General features: G+C 46.3%; 1 protein-coding gene across 1 annotated transcript in view; it reads left to right on the plus strand.

The window, feature by feature from the left end:
* Positions 1-18,083, plus strand: part of CUX2 (cut-like homeobox 2) — a 124,056-nt gene that overhangs the window by 58,138 nt on the left and 47,835 nt on the right. The window lies entirely within an intron of this gene.

Raw genomic sequence — 18,083 nt, forward strand, 5'->3', positions numbered from 1 at the left:
TCCTTCAATCCCTCCCTTTCTTTATAATAGAAGTGTCAACCAAATCCACAATTGACAATGACAGATTGAAGCACACACATGCAGTAGGTGCCAGAGCGAGCTTTATATGTATCATGCATGTGCAAATCAACTTAGCCTTTTATATATCCTATATAATAAAAGCCTAATGTGCTAAGCATCTGGTTGTCCAACCAATCAAAGCATAATATGCTAATGATATGCTAAGGCTGCTCAACTGCTCGCTATGATGCACACTGACCACCAGGGGGCAGGCGATCTGACTAGTGAAGCCGACTGATCAGGACTCAGCAAGATGGGCCAGACACGCCCTGGAGCCCTCCCATGACCCATCCCCCTGGCCGGCCCCACCCCCAATTGGTCCCCAACACCCCAATTGGGGGCAGGGCCAGCCAACCAACCAGCCCCTCCCCTGGCTGGCCCCACGCCGATGGGCCCCCATCGGGGGCTGGCTGGCTGGACCCCACCGATGCACAAATTCGTGCACTGGACCTCTAGTATAGAATAAACTTACTTAATTAGACCTGCTTTCTGATTTAGCTAAACTTTTTCCAGTCCAGTAAAGCACCCCAACTTCTCTTTCGGGTACTTGTCAGCAACACAGCAGTAAATATCAACATGAAGCAGATTATTGTTGTAGATCACGCAGGGAGAACAAAGGGTAAAATATATGGGCACCAGGTCCATGGTGCCAGTGTGTGTCACAACAGCTCCTGTGTTGAGCGTCTGCCCCCTGGTGGTCATTGTGCATCATAGCAACTGGTTGGACGGTCAGACACTTAGCATATTAGCCTTTTATATATATAGATTAGCATTTGTGGAACATCTATTGTAAGCCAGGTGCACAGTTGTGTCACTTAATTGTCATAGCAGTTCCGTGAGGGCAGTTTTGGTATTGTCCCCATTTTACAGATGAAGAAACAGGGGCCCTTCAAGGTAAGGTGACTTGCCCAGGGTTCTACACCTAGTAGTGGAGCTGGGATTTGAATCCAAGCTCATGAGCACAGCACCCTTCTGAGACCTCGTAAAGGGCCAAAGAAAGTGCAGGTGGGCTTCCCAAAGGGGGACAAAGAACCAGAACTGCCCAGAAGCAAGGAGGTCACTTGCCCTGCAGGAAGAGAAGTCCCCTCTCTCTAGGCCAGCTTTTTCACACATGATAAATGGAAGGTGCCCTCCCATAATGGCTATCTCAACCCCCAGGTTTACCCTACAGTCACTGAAGCTAATAACCCAGTCACATAAAAATCAGCCTGTCTCAAATTCAAAGACATTGGCCTAGCTCAAGACCAATGTCGGCCCCAGATGTAGTCAGCCACGGACAGGATGTTGGCCAGTCCAAACAGGATGTTGGCCAAGACTAGATGAAGACTTCCCACATTGGGTCAGCTCCTCCATGGCACTTCCAACCCATGTTCCAGTCTTGACCAGGCCTTTGAGGGGGGTAGGTGGAGCAGTCTACTACTATTGTGGCTTTGGTCACCAGAGATTGGAATGGCCAACTTCCCTGGACCACCCATTAGAGTAAAGGGTTTCTGATGCTTTAGCAGACTCAGCTGCACAATTTCTTAGGGAGTTCTCAGGAGCTAACTCCTTATAGTGTGAAGTAGGACAAGTAGGATTTAGGTGTCTCTGTTCTAAATCTTCTTTTTTCAAGATAGAAGGTGGGGAAACCCTGATATTTTGAAAAGTAGTAAGAAGACCATGTTCTCTCATCTATACTTTCTTTGCTTTATGGGGACAGATATAATCATTCATCATTCTAACCAATATTTGTTGAGCTTCTGCATGCCAGGTGCTATTGTAAGCAGTGAACAAACATTCTAGCGGGTATGACACATCAATAACAGTCTATTGTTTGTTGAGGACCTGCTCACTTCGTCATGGAGCCAGCTTAATTCATTATCTCGTTTAATCCTGGCTTGCTGTAGTTACTGTTATCATCCCTGCTTCACTGAGGAGGAAACTATGACTTGGAAAAGTTGGACGATTTTCCTAAGATCACAAGAGCAAGGAAGTGGTGTTGCTGAATCCAGTGGTATTCTTCTAGACCAGGGATTGGCAAATTACGGCCCATGAGCCAAATCCAGCTGACTGCCTGTTTTTGTAAATAAAGTTTTATTGGCATACAGCCATGCCCTTTCATTTACACTAGTGGCCCAGTGTAGAAGAAATATTTTAATATCGCTATTCACCCTTTATATAGAAGTGTCAACTAAATTCACAATCAACAGTGACAGATCAAAACACAGGCGTGTAATTGGTGCCAGCGAGAGCTTTATATGTATCGCACATGCGCAAGCCAATGTTTCTTTTTAAATTGCTAGTGCACGTCATATATACTGGACAGACGGTCGGTCGGTCACTTAGCCTTTTGTATATAGAGATATTATCTATGGCTGCTTTCACACTATTAGGGCAGAGTTGAGTAGTTGTGATAGAGACCATATGACCCACAAAGTGGAAAATATTTACTCTCTGGCCCTTTACAGAAAAGTTTGATGATCCGTGTTTTAGATTAGACTTATAAATTTCAGGTGGTCAAATTTGACTCAGAGAATTTATATCTTCCTGCAATCATTTTTTTCTTTCTTCCCCTCTCTCTCCTTCTCTCTCTTTGCCTTCCTTTCTTCTTTCTTTCCTTCCTTTCTTTTACCCTTTCTTGTGGGAAAACTCAAACACACAGAAGAGAATAAAATAATGAGCCCCATGGACCCAGTTTCAACAACTATTCACTCATAACCATTTCCCTCCAGCACTCCTGGATTACTTTGAAGCAAATCCAAGACATTGTATTTGTTCATCTGTAAATATTTTAATTCATAGCTCTAAGAAATAAGAAATCTCTTTTTAAATATAACCACAATATGATCTTACCTAAAAAGTTTTTAATAGTGGTTTTCTTTAAATTGAGATATAATTGACATAAAGCATTATATTAGTTTCAGATGTACAACATAATGATTTGATATTTGCATATATTGCAAAATGATCACCACAGTAAGTCTAGTTACCATCCATACCACACATAGTTACATTTTTTTAACAGTAGTTTCTTAATATATTGAAACTAGAGGCCCAGTGCACGGATTCATGCACCAGTGGGGTCCCTTGACCTGGCCTGCGGAGATCAGGCCAAAACTGGCTCTCCGATATCCCCCAAGGGGTCCCGGATTGCGAGAGGGCAGTTCTCAGGTGACATGCCCCAGAATCGGGCTCCCTCCTCTCTGGTTCTGGGTGCATCATCTGAGAACTGCAGCTGCCAAGTCACTGCAGCTCAGCAGCTCCTGCATTGAGCATCTGCCCCCTGGTGGTCAGTGCTCATCATCTGCCCCATAGTGGTCACTGCGCATCATAGATAACGGTTGGACAGTCGCTTAGGCTTGTGTGTGTGTGTGTGTATTAGAGGCCGGGTGCACGGATTCATGCACCAGTGGGGTCCCTCGGCCTGGCCTGCACCCTCTCACAATCCAGCACCCCTTGAGGGATGTCGGAGAGCCAGTTTCGGCCCAATCCCTGCAGGCCGGGCCTTGGGACCCCCACCATCGTATGATCAGGGCCAGGGTGGGACCACGGGAAATCTCCAGGGTGTGTCCAGCCTGTCTCGCCCAGTCCTGATCGGCCGGACCCCAGCAGCAAGCTGTCCTACTGGTTGGAGCATCTTCCCCCTGGTGGTCAGTGCATGTCATAGCGACTGGCCAAACAGTCGAATGGTCAGACACTTAGCATATTAGGCTTTTATTATAGAGGATACACACACACAGACACACACACACACACACACACACGCACTCCATCCATGCCAATGCTTCAGTGTCCCCATTTAAAAAATGGCTCCTCGTTTTTGAAAAATTGTTTCTTGGTCTATATCAGGACTCACATAGGTCCACACATTGGGACTGGTGGATATGCCCCTTAAGTAGGACAACCAGCTGTCCTGGTTGGCCCTGGGCTGAGGGATACCAGATGGAGAAGTTTGGGTTATAAAGCTGGGAAGGTCTTGAGGTACAAAACTTTCTGGGCTAAAACCAGGAAAGTCCCAGGCAATCTGGGACAAATTCGTCATGCTACTTCTACTACTATTTCTAATCTGTAAGCTCCCTCTCCGAACCCATTTTCTGTTTGTTTGTTTATTTGTTTATTTTTTAATGTGGAAATAACTGGGCCATTTTTTTCTGAAGACTTTGCCCTAATTACAGCTGACTGCACCAGCGGCTGACACTGGTCTCAGGATAAGCCAATGTACTCGTTATCCAAGGAATTTGAATTTAGCACTGGTTGGGGAAGCACCGAGAAAGCCTAACTAGAGAGAGGGTAGAGGAGAGACTTCTCCCGTTGTGGTGGAAGTGCCCTCCTTGCTTCTGGGCTGTTCTGGTTCCTTGTCTCACCCTCTCGGAAGCCCAGCTGCACTTTTTCAGCATCTGATGCAGTCTCAGGAGTGTGCTGTGCTCCTGAGCTCGGGGTCAAATCCCAGCTTCACTGCTAGCTCTGCGACCTGGGGCAAGTCACCTCACCTCCAGCTGAGATTTTGCTGATTGCATCCCCGTGGCATGGTTTACCTTGCTCCTCTGTCCCTTGTATTTCCTAGGCACTGGCAGTTGGATCTAGAGTCTTGATCACATGCAGGTTCAATGTTTTTGACAAGTCACTCAAAGGTGGTGCTGGGCACGTCTATGACAAGGTATATAATGTACCTCTCAGTCAATTCCAAGGTGGGGTGGGGGTCAGCTGGGAGCAGGGATCAGCCTGATCAGTAAGAAACCAGGGATGGCAGCCTGGGGACACCTCGACCCCCGGCCCCAGCCTGTCAGGAAACCTCAGCCAGTGTCCTCTGATAGTTAACATTCATCATTAATAATGGAAGCAGAAACCAAGAGATTTCATAACTGTGCAGGTAATTAAATTACTTATATGAATCTATTCACACTTGACTATTTCCACGTTTCTTACCAAACATATGCCTCTCCCTCATGTGCTGCCATCCCGGGCTCTCAGCTGGGAGAATGCGGGTTGTGGGGGCTTCACAAGGGCTGCCTGTCTCTGAGAAACAGCCAAGAAAATGGGCTTCCCCACGCAAGCCCCTTCCTTGGCAAATAGACGTGCATTCTCCCACCAGAGCATAGGAGATGCAGCAGCACTTCCATTTCAGTCTGAGGTGAACTGGTGTTGATCCTTTCTCCCCTATGAATCATGTTTCCAAGTTTTGTTTTATGAGGTGGCAGGAAGAGAAGAGGGGAACAGAAAAATTGCTTTCATTAAATGGATGCAGTTAGTATTCCTGGCGAAGAGAGAATAGGGGGAGGTGGGAAGCAGGGAACATTTGAACTAAAAGGTTGGCTGACATTTTGTGCCAGGTGCTAAGGGATGGCATTGGGATAGTGGAAAAGAAGCTGGTTCTCCACCACCCTATACCTCTGTGTCCAGGTACCTGGCGGGGTTCCCAGAAGTAGGGGGGAAAGTTGGAGGCCAGGGTGACATTTCATACCCCAAAGCAGGGATGCAAGCTTAGTTGCCCACAGGGGCCCTGCAGGTCAGCTGAATGAGCAGCACAGACACAGATGAGGCTAACTGGGGCTCTGTGTGCCATCTGAGGAGTGGCCTCCACACGGCTAGGGAAGACTATGGCAGTCTGGTCTTGCAGCATATTGTGTGGGCTGAAAGCACAGTCTTCAAAGTCAGGCTGCCTGTCGCCAAATCCCTGCTCTGCCCACTCCTAGCTTTGTGACCTTCGGCAAATCTGTTAACCTCTCTGTGCCTCTGTTTCCTCATCTGGGAAGTAGAGATAATAACTGCACCTACTGCTCATGTGCTGAAGAGCCTCATATATCAAACTCCATGGTTAGTGACAATTGGTAGATTAAAATCCACCATATATGCCACAGAAATTGTTAAACAAAAAAATCAAGGCCTTTTCTTTTTCACCAGATAAACCATTACCACGTCATTGCACCTACATTATAGGGTTTTTATGAGGATTTTTAGACTTAGTGTGTGAAACTCTTAAAACAGTGCCTGGCATACTTTAATACTCAGTATTTGCTGTTAGTTTTGTTGTTGATGCTATTGTTATGCAGGGATGTGAGCCCACTGTGTCCACATTTTCCAGTACTTTTGGACAGGCTGGAAAGCTCAATTTTTATGTAAAATCTGATTTTTAAATGTTGGCTCAAAAATAAACATTTTTTAACCTAAAAAACAACGAAGTGCATGTGAGGACTTGGACCATAGGCCCAACATTTGCAACCCTGGATGTAGAGGGAGGGACAATGAGTGTTGTCTGACTACACCAGGCATTTTCTCACTCCCACTTTGGCACACACCACCCTCACTCCCTCCTCTGTCGATCAACCACCTTCTCATCCTTTGAGAGCCAGTGCCACCTCCTCCTTGAAGCCATCCTCTAGCCTGTACCCTGCATGATAAACCACTCTTTCATTATCCCTCCTCAAATGCTGCTTGCCTTCTGCCCTTTTCCTTGGTGTCTCTCTCTCTCTCTCTCTCTCTCTCTCTCTCTCTCTCTCTCTCTCTTTATTTCTTTCTTGTTTTTTATTGATTGATTTTAGAGAGAGGGGAAGGGGGAAAGAGAAACATCAACTGGTTGTTCCACTTATTTATGCATTCATTGAATGCTGCTTATAAGTGCTCTGACCAGGGATTGAACCAGCAAACCTCGGCATGGTTTATTCATTTCAGCACAGTGCTTTGCACATTGAAGGTGATAACAATTAGTAACAGTAAAATCAACATCTATTAAATGTCTGTTTGCCAGGCTGTGTGCTAAGCAATTTCTATGCATATCATTTTTGATCCTTATCATTTCACTTTTCATCTTCATTATAATCCTCAGATGTGGAAACAAAGGCTCAGAGAAGGCCAGTGGCTGCCCAGGACCACAAAGAAGTGGGGGGACTGGGAAGGGAAACCAGGTGCCTTGACCTTGGAGCCCAACTCAGGAAGCTGAGCCCGTAGCCGATAATCACAGCTGCGAAGTTAGAGGTAGAGTGATGCCTCGAGTGTCTGGCTAAAGCCCTCATGGGACTGTCTCGAGCCTCACTCCACAGAGACATCCAGAAAGAACACTGCTATATTTAAAAGCCTGGGCATGATGGTGCTTGCACGACATTTGGGTGGCCGCCTCTCCATAAAGGGCACGCATGCTCTTTTAACTTTACTCTTCTGGGCTGGCATTTTGGAGAACTTAGGGGGTGCCTCAAGATGGGAGGCTGCAGCCACCTGGGACCCCTGCAGCCCTCCCTCCAGGGGAAAGGGCACCACAGCACGTGGTCTATAGAACATGGGGCAGCAAGAGCTCAGACGCCAGCTCAGAGCCACCTAACCAGCTCAGGGAGCAGCCGGTGTCGTTTGGGCCTAGCCCACAGACCCCTGGACTGCCCTGTGTTTCAGAGGGTGCTTGTTTCTGGGCCAGAATGGGATGATTCTTGGCATCACTAATTTTCTGCCCACACTCCACGCTCGTAGTCCAGTGGCTTTTACTTCTCACATCCTCCTTGGATAACACTGACTTCTAACACTCATAGAACCCTTTGCACAAAAATCCCAAAAATCTTTTGTGGCTTGTCCAACCTTATGTCATACTTAACAGTGAACAAAGCATATCTTTTCATTATTAGTGTCTGACACCCAAGCTGGGCCTTGGTGTCCCTACACTCTAGATGGAAAACCTGAGGCACAGAATGGTCAAGGAAGGGACATTCATTCATTCTCCCCATGCACATCCATGAAGTGCTGGCCAGGTAGACACTGCGCCAGCTGCTTCACCCTCTGATTTGATTCTTCAGTAGGTCTTCATTGAACCCATTTTACAGTTGAGAAAGCTGAGGATTTGAAGGCTCAGTAACTTACGCAAAGTCACACCGCCAGGGGTGCAGATTTCAGACCTCAGACACTCGGACCTGACTCCAAAACCTTGGTGCTTTTGAGCCCTTCCTTGAATCTCCAGCTGCTTGTGTTCCTGTGGTCTCCTCTTGCCCTCACCGACTCACCCCTTTCCTCCAGGACCCATCTTCCTTGCTCCCCCACTCCCATCAGAACACCAAGCCCTGCTGGGTCTTTCTCAGCTTTGCCTACAAGTTTCTCATCACCCAGGTTGATACGGAATTATCCAGATGCTCTAAATGGCTCCTTTTCTCCAAGCCCAGATGGACTGAGTTTGTAGGGTCTGACCGATCTGTATTTTGGGTGGAGGGCTCACATGAAGATCTTGTTGCAGTTTGGAAATGCAGTTTGCCAGCCACGTGGGGCCTGGAAGCAGGAAGTAAGATCAGTTTAAGACACCCTCTCATCACTCCTCGTTTTCATCCAGCCCATGAAATCACTACTTGAAGGAAGGAAAGTGTAGGGGGCTGATAGGACTCAAGAAGAGTGTGGGGAAAACAAGGCCAAGGAAAAGGGTGTCAGTGAGGGCCAGGCCCACACCTGAACTGCAGGTGCATGGGGAGCCTGGGGTGAACTGCCGACCCCCACCTGTCTCGACAGGAGGCTGCTACTGGGCTCCAGGCGGGTGCCAGTGGAATGTGGGCTCAGAATGGCCAGATCCTATGATTTTCTAAGAGAAGCCAGCAACTTGGATCTCTTCTGGTTTTTAAATGTTGGCTCAATATATATGCACATATTTTCATGCTCACAGTGCTTTATGGAGGTATAAATTTACATACGGCAAAATGTGCAAATCTTAAGCATGTAACTTGATGAATTTTAATGGCTCAAATATTTTTAAAACACTAGAAGGTCCAAGAAAATATGTCCATGGGGTGCATCTGGCCCTGGACCCATCATTCATGACCCCAGACTAACACACTATGTGACATGTGAGCAAGATGGGATGCACATACAGGACAGTATTCCATGGGAAGGGGACAGACAGGTTTTTGGTGACAACCCAGCAATAATCTCATTATTCTCACGGCTAAGGGCACATGTTCTGGAGCCCAGGGTGTGAATGCTAGCTCAGTCACTGCTGTGTAACTTTGGGCAAATTACTTCATCTCTCTGGTGTCTTGTTTTTCTCAACTGGTAAAATGGGGAAGCTAATGATACTGATCTCACAGGGCTGTTGTATGGATTCAATGAGTTAATGGGATAAACGCTTAGAGCAGTGCCTGAAACAGTAACTGCTTTCTACATGCTCACTACTGTCTTTATTTTTTTAATCAGTAGACTATTATTAGAGCTATCAAATTTAGAGACAATTTGATCAGAAAGTATAGAGCCCCCATATACTCCCTCTTCCTTCCCCCCACCACTCTATTAACATCCTGCATTATGGTACATTTGTTAGAGTTGCTAAACCAATATTGATACATTGTTATTAACAAAAGCCTGTCATTTACATGAGGGGTCACTCCTTGTATTATACATTCTGTGAGTTTTGACAAATGCTTAACATGTATCCACCATCCCAGTATCATTCATAATTGGTTTCACTGTTGTTTTAAACCAGGAACCTTTGTGAGTTCTTCTGCAGAGAAAAAAACTGGCCGCGGCGTATGAAGAACTTCAGGTGGGCTAGGGGGAGCCCCATTCCTTACTCTCCCATTTAGGAAAGCACAGCATATTCAGACACAAGAAGGGGATACTTTAGGGGTGAGCCTGAGTCTGTTCTAATTTACCCAAAATAAAAGCTACTCTCCTACTTCAATGGGGAGTCACACAGATTGCAGCCCCAGATTCCCTGCTTCACGAAGGCTGGCTCTGAGACCAAAGACCCCGTTCACAACCTACCTCGGCCTCTCCCATGTCACTTTGAGCTGCTGTGTCAGCCCCATAGGGCCTCTCAAACAAGGATCCTGCCTCCCTGCTCAGGGCCACCCTCTCGGAGTGTGTGGAGGCTCAGATGCACTGACTCCTGTGAAAGGTCTTTGCACATTATAAAAAGCTTTAGATTAAAATTGGAAGCTGTATGAATATGATCCATTTTTCAGAAAAAACAAGCTGTTGTCAAAATGGGCCTGGCCTTCAGAGGCTGAACCACAGGAAGTTGGTTGCATGCAGGGCTCCATGGCAGTCGCCTGTGGCTTGTCCCTCTGGAGTGAGGTAACCAGAAAGTCAGACACACAGCAGGAGCCCCCTTTGGCTGGAACAGCAAGTTCCAAGCTGGGGCCCTCATTCCTGGGTTGTTCCTGCTCTCAAAGCCTGCCGGCCAAATGCCAGTCAGCATGGAGCCGTGGTCATGGTATCAGCAGCTCCCAAAAAGGCGGAGATGGACACGGATGCTTCCACCGCCCATGAGAATTCATCTTAATCATCCAGTTTCATACACTGGCCACACTCTGGGCAGGACAGGACACATAACTTCTGTCCTGCCCTCATATGTTACAGCCTTGATAGCTTTTTAGCTCATTATATGAGCACATAGTTGATTTTTTTTTAAGGCAAAATTTATTTGTAAGGCACTAGAGAAAGCCTCCTTTCCCTTTTATGCCGGGAGCCCTCAGAAGAAAAGTGAAATTGTGTATTTGCTGCTAAAAAAAGCCCTGGCTTATACAATTTTAACAATAGAAAAATGATCTTTGTGCTTCAGTGCATGGATGCTTAAAGGAAAACAGGCAGTCTGTTCAGGTGGCTGGTGAATTACAAATGAGTGGCTCGCCTTTGTTTTGAGTGACAAGCAATTTAAATGCAGTCTTACATGGAGGCCTGGAAATTCTTTTTCCCAGAAGAGAGCAAGCAAGAGGAAAAGAAAAATAGAGGGGGGGAAAGAGGAGGGTGGGGAGACTTCCTTTTTGAACTGAGAGATATTCTTTGCCGCTGAGCGGAGGTGAGAAGTTAGAACTTCATTTGATAATTATAAAATCAGTGGTTTGTGATTGGACGTAATTGATGATTATACTGTTGCTAATAGCAGGCCTGCCAGCCTGCGCGCGTGGGACATTCCATTCTTGCGCTGCTTCCAGGCCGTGAAAGCTAGCCCGGTGTGGGGTGCTGCTCACAAGATCTCAGGGAGCCTGACATGAATGCATTTGGGGGCCTGTATTATGTTGGATAAAACTTGTTCATTAATGCCGACATTTGAAAACACTTTGTGCTGTGCCTTATTTTCAGCCGGGAATAATTACAAATATTAGAATAAAATTGCACAGTGTTTTTCTCCCCTGCCTCACAGTCTCCCAACAGACGCACCCTCAGTCTGAGCCTGGGTGGGTCTGCTGGGAGAGCACGAGCACAGGAAAAAAAGACCTTGGCACTGTCTTTGATTAAAACCTCAGTGGGGTGGGGAATGATGTGTGGGGAGGTGTGTGTCTGTCTGCCTGTCTGCTTGGGGAAATTAGAATCACTGCACAACTGAGCTGGAAGGGGACTCGAGCCCAGCACTTCTCTTTACAGATGGGGAAACTAAGGCTCAGAAAGAGGGTGTGACTTGCCCAATGGTGAACAGGGATGCGAAACCCCAGCTAAATCCAGACCCGGGTCTGCTCACTCCAGGTCCAGCTTTTCCTTTTCCTAGCCTGCTATTAGCTTCCTGGAGGGAGACAGGTGCCCAGGACCTCTGGGCAGATCCTGGGCTGTGTCCCCTCCCCACTAACCATGGGTTCCTCAGCTACTCCATCAGAGAGCTTGCAAGAGGCCTCCACGGAGCCTCCAAGATTGCAGCTTAGTTTGGGCTAGTTGGAGGGTGTCACTCTGTCATCCTCTTGACGTGGGGTCTTACTAAAGTTTGTAGTTCAGAAAGATTAGTTCATATAGCCATTTAACTGCCTTCCTTATGGTAGTGGTTAATCCAGTCACTTTTGATTTAGTGCTCACTCCTGACCTGTCCTGTCCTGGACTCTGACAGAGGGGGAAATCGTAACAGTGGCTACTCAAGAACATCCAGTTGTTCATGCCCCAAACCATGGCGTCTCCTTGACTCCCTCTTCCTCTGCGCCTCGTATCTTCATCGCCTCGTATCTTCATCTGTTAAATTGCAGTAACAACCACCCCCCGAAAGTGTTTTGAGGATTAGATGAGTTAATACATGTCCAACACCTAGCACAGTGCCTGACAGAGTCAGAGCTTAGTAGTCACTTATTATTTTTATATATTTTTAAATTAATTTTAGAGAAGAAAGGAGAGGGAGCAAGAGATAGAAACATCAATGATGAGAGAGAAGTATTGTTGGCTGCCTCCTGCATGCCCCACACTGGGGATTGAGCCTGCAATCTGGGCATGTGCCCTGACCAGGAATCGAACCGTGCCTCCTGGTTCATAGGTCAGCGCCCAACCACTGAGCCATGCCAGCCAGCCAGGCACTGATATTATTAATAATAATAATACTCATCTCAGCCAAACAAGGTCAACGTTATCCCATTTCACCGGGTATGAAATCAGGTAAAATCAGAATACTGCTCTAAGGAAAAGCGATCTATCACATAGATTCATAGAATCAGATGTGAGCCTCCTGGATAATCTGGCCCAACCTCCCCATGTGCAGGTCTCCCCGAGTACCTTTAGAGCCTCACAAATAACTAGTTATGTACTTGGATGCCTCTTCTGATGAGAAGCTCAGTACCTCATATGAGAATCCATTCTGAGAATTTAGAACTTTCTAAGACTGAGTCTCCTCGAAATTTCCACCCTCTCTCCCCACCCCTGGCCCACCCCCACCTCTTGAATATTTACAGCCCAGAATACACCCTATTCCTCTCAACAAAATAGCCTGAAATATCTTCAGCTAGTTGTAGATTGCTCTTGTAGTGTGTGTCCCCGAGTCTGCTGCCCTCCATATCTGTGCCTCCCTTATTCTCCATGACCCCCTTCTTCTCTGTGCTCTCCTCCGTGTCCATGAACCCCGAGTTGTCTGAATCCTCTGCTTTCCATGCCCCCTCGCTCCCACCCCTCACTCTCCATGCCAGGTTCCTCCTTTTGTCTCTCCTAATTCTTCTTGCCCCTCTTTGTTGCCCAGATATATACACCCCAGAAGGAGATCCAGGCTTCTGAAGGTGTTAGGGTGCCCCCTGCCATCCTGGGCTGATTCCTTTTCTTGCAGATCTCATTCCTTCTGTCTCCTCCTCAGAGCTGCTGATTCTGAGACCCTCTGAGCACCCGTCTCCTCTCAATTGCCCATTAATCTTTAGTGTCTTCCAGAATCCTGCTGTATCAGATCCCCCATCTCCCAGAACCACCATGCTTCAGACACACACACACACACACACACACACACACACACACACACACACACCAGAGCCCAGGACCCCGTGGTAAAAGGAAGCTGTCCTCAAAATGTGTTCGTCAGAACACAAATTTCCAGGTTTATTTTCTGAAGAAAAACGTTCTGTGGCCAAATGCATTTGGGAAGACACTGGGCTAAGCCAAGGTGCAGGGGATTTTTCCTGCAGCTCTTGTCCAAGCGTCCAGTGTGCTGATGTGTTTTGTATGTGTCCACTCAGAAAGCACATGCAGCCTTGATCAAATATTCCCTCTTTCACGCCTGTGGGGCTGTGTGACACATTTTGAAACGACGGGTTTTCTGGTTGCAAGTCTGGGCCCTGTAATTAGAGGATTCTGGGCTGAGATCCACCTCTGCCACTAACTAGTTCTTTCGTCTTGGCCAAGTGACTTGGTTTCCCTGAACCTCAGTTTCTTCCTCTGTAGAATGGGGACAGCAATGGTGCTCATGTCTTAGAGTTGTTGGGGAGATTCCAAAGATACAGCACTGAGCACAGAATAAGGGTTCTGTTTCCGGAAGTTCTGACCATTTCTTGTAAAGGTCTCGGCATGGAGCAGTTCTCAGTACCCAGGAGATGTCACCGCTATCTCAGACAGTCATCATGGAAGCCCACATTTACCTGGTTTAACCACCTGATAGACAAAGGCCACGCAGCTAGAACAGGCTTTGCCTCTTCTCTGGCTTACCCGGTTCTGCACCTGTTATTTTCATACTTGGGGGGAACCAAACACATTTTCACCCCTTCTACCACAGCAGGTGGTGTAAATGCCACTTGCTCCGTCAAACGCTAAGCTATTTCTGATGGTGACCTTCTTAGTGTCTGTAGCTGGCCGCCACCTCCTCCTCCTCCACTTCTTCCTCCTCCTTTCCCAGATGGCCTTCAGAGATCTGCCTGTCACAAACCAAATCTGTCATTCTGAATACTTTTCTCCCACCCTTCTGCATGGTAGAAACACGTGGCCTTTTATTTATGCAGTGCTCACCTGTTCTGGGCACATGAGTGAAATGCATTCGAGCTGCAGACCTTGGAAAAGACATCCTATATGGTTGGAAGAAGAATTATCTGATTTGTTATAAAATTTTTTGCCAACTTCCATGGGACTCTTTGCCACATGTTAGCTCATTCCTCTCCAATAGCTTCTTAGGCAGATGGAAATTTTTCTTCCCACCTGATGGATGAACAAGCTGAGGCCAGGTGATGCTTGATGACATTTAGGCCCAGCACTGGATTGGGCTGTGAACCATCAGAACTGGCTTTCTGGAAACAGACAAGGTCATTACTCTAAAACAAGGCTGAACAAGTTAGGACATCCAAATGGCTACTGTCTTCAAGACTCATATTTATTATGGGAAGCTCTAAACTTGAACCAATTCAAACTGGATGCCAGTCAGGATGTTTTCTGATCTCTGCTTTTGAAAATATTGTCCAGCCATTTAGAGAACCTCTAAATGAGGGATCAGCAAACATTTTCTGTAAAGGGCCAGGCAGTAAATATTTTCAGCTTTGCAGTCAGGATGTCTGTCACAACTATTGAACTCAGCCATTGTAGCATGAAAGCAGCCAATACATAAAAGAATGGCTGTCGCTGTGTTCCAATAAAACTTTATTTATACAAACAGAGGAAGGGCCATAGTTTGCCAACTCTTGCTCTACACCAGTACTGTCCAGTTTAAATATAGAGTAAGCCACATGTAATTTAAAATTTTCTAATAGCTACATTTTTAAAAGTATAGAGAAACAGATGAATTTAATTTTAACAATATGTTTTAACCCAATGTGTCCAAAATATTATCATTTTCAACTTAAAATCATTGTAAAATTTATTGAGATATTATGTAATCCTTTTTACATTCCAAGACTTATAAATTCCATATGTTATACTTACAGCTCATCTGAATTTGAAATAGTCACATTTCAAGTGCTCAGTGGCCACATGTGCTAGTGGCTACTGTATGGACAGCACAGCTCTAGTAGGGAGACCTATAAGAAGACAGTCACATGTAAACAATACACCATTATAAAATGATAAGAGCCATGAGTGAAAAATAGAGGGTGCTGTAGGCAGAGACAGGGAAACATTAAAGAAATCTTCTAGCACTTTCCCCCACTTCCGCCCAGCGTTCCTTTTTAGAAGTCCATGGAACATTCTAATGCCTTTCCCCAAATCCCAGCCATCACACATGCTCAGAGTGACGACTATAAAATGAAGCATTCAGACTTTCCACTGACTACTCTGATAATTCTCCATGCAGGGATCAGGAGATGAATTTCTCATGGCTTTTCTTGGGCTCCAGGTGGGCAGCACAGCAGCCCCTGACCTGGTACAGCCATAGATAACAGCATCCATGGGGAGAGGGGGGTCCAAGTGACTGTCCCTATTGGCTGGGAGGGTTTTTTCTATCCAGGAGAAAGGGGCCAGTGTCTGGATTCAGAACAGTAATTTGAACCTCCAGACCTGTGTGACTCTTGCTCTACCATTTACTAACTGCGTAATCTTAGGCAGGTTACTTAACCTCCTTGAGCCTTGGTTTTCTCTTCTGTACAATGGAGATAATGACAGCAGCTACCTTCAGTGATTGGTATGTCTATAGAGAGAGATGATCGTGAATAGTAAGAGCATATGGCACATGTGAATATTACATTTATTGTTATTCTTATTCTTATTGGCCCATCAGGACTGCCCCCCCAAAAAAAATCTGAATTATTTGCCCCCTCACATTATTCTAGGAGCCCCAGTATTTGCATCACCTCCTCCCATGTTGTGGTTCCTCTTGGGGGTAGCTGTGTCTCCCACTTAGTTGTGATTCCCCAAAGCAGAAACTGTGTCTGTCCATCTCAGCAAGAATAAAAATCTGCCCACACTTGGTGATTTCCCCTTTGCCTGGATCCTAGAGCATTCTTTCTGTCCACCATCTTCCCCTTCTTGAAGAGACAGTTCCTGATGTTCCACCCACCAAACTGGGTCAGCCTCCCCCACTTGCACACACTCAAGGCCTGTTTGAAGCCTTTAGCTCTTATAACTAATTATCTGGGGAATCTGCTACAATGTCAGTCTCCCCAGTGGGAGTCCAATATGGGTGGGGCTTGAGTCAGCCTCTTTCATCACTGAGTTCTCAGCCCATAGTGCTTGGCACAGAGCAGGTGCTCAAGAAATGTTTGTTGAATGAGTGAGAGTACTCTCATTCACTCTGGAAGGCAAAAGATCAGACTGTTCTCACAATAACAAAAGAGCTTAAGGAGTTTTTGTAACTGACTTTTTAAAAATCACTTGCTCAATGTCCACCATACATTTCTCTCTACCCCTCTTAAATAATGAATTCAATGTGCATCTCGTAAATCCTTCAAGCTGCGCTATCCAATGGAAATGCAGTGAGATCCATGAATATATTTTTATATTTTGCATTACCTACATTTTTAGGAAGTAAAAGAAAACAGGTAACCCTAACCAGTTTGGCTCAGTGGATAGAGCGTTAGCCTGCGAACTGAAAGGTCCCAGGTTTGATTCTAGTCAAGGGCACATGCCTGGGTTGTGGGCTTGATCCCCAGTGGGGGACTTGCAGGAGGCAGCCGATCCATGATTCTCTCTCATCATGGATGTTTCTCTCTCTCTCTCCTTCTTCCTTCCTCTCTGAAATCAATAAAAATATATTTTAAAAAAGAAAAAGAAAGAAAGAAAACAGGTAACATGAATAATAATAAATAGGTTTTATTTAACCTATGGTATCCAGAATGTTACCATTTCAACATGTAATCAGTTTAAAAATGCCAATAAACTGCAGTAAATTCTGTTTGTTCATAGTACGTCTTTAACATCCAGGGTGTGTTTTGTACTCACAGCACATCTCCATTTGGGCTCATCACATTTCAAGTCTCAGCAGCCACATGAGACTCATGGCTGCCATTTTGGAAGCCTTAGAGCCGTGGTCGGCAAACCGCAGCTCACGAGCCACATGCGGCTCTTTGGCCCCTTGAGTGTGGCTCTTCCACAAAATACCACGTGCGGTCACGCACATACAGTGCAATTGAAACTTCGTGGCCCATGCACAGAAGTCGCTATTTTGTGGAAGAGCTGATATTTTGTGGAAGAGCCACACTCAAGGGGCCAAAGAGCCACATGTGGCTTTCAAGGCAAGGTTTGCCGAGCCACTGTTTGCCGACCACTGCCTTAGAGGAGCCACTATGGCTTTCTAATTCTTCTTCCCAAAGTGCACTGCTCTGGTGCTCTCCATAGGAGACCAGAGATGAACACAACTGAGGCTTAGCACCTAGCACTGGGCAGAGCCTGTCCCCATAATAGGCAAGAAGGAAGGGGTTGCTCATACCAAGAGGTGACACATCTATGGGGCTTAATGCATGCCAGGAGTCTTGCACAGGACTTTACCTGTGTTAAATCATCTGATTCTCTTGCAGCCATTTAAGGAAGGTTATCATATTATTATCCCCATTTTACACCTGGGGAAGTAGAGGAACAGGGATTTAAGTGTCCTGCCTGTCAAAGGCTGCACATATAGTAAGTGATAGAACTTACTGGGTTTGGACCCAGGTGGCTGTCTCCAGGCCTGTGCCTCCGTTGGCCACTGTGCGAATGGACTGTCTCAGAATTGGCCCCAGTCATTTCTCCAGAATGGTGTCCGACAGGACCCAAGTGGGTGCAACCCACTTGGATTTGTTCTTTCAACAAGTTGTGTTGAGCACCCTCTGTGCACCAGACAGAGTGCTCCCAGAGGGAAGGAATTCAACAACATACCAACTGAGAAAAGCCCAACTCTGAAAGAGGGTGATTGAGAAGTAGATGCTCTGATAGATTCATCATTTAGGACAGCAATCGCCAACCGGTGATCTGTGGACCACTGGTGGTGGGTGAGGTCCGAAAGGTTGGCGACCGCTGGTTTAGGAAGTTGG

This window comes from Myotis davidii, unplaced genomic scaffold, assembly GCF_000327345.1.
Source record: "Myotis davidii unplaced genomic scaffold, ASM32734v1 scaffold223, whole genome shotgun sequence".
Taxonomy (NCBI): domain Eukaryota; kingdom Metazoa; phylum Chordata; class Mammalia; order Chiroptera; family Vespertilionidae; genus Myotis; species Myotis davidii.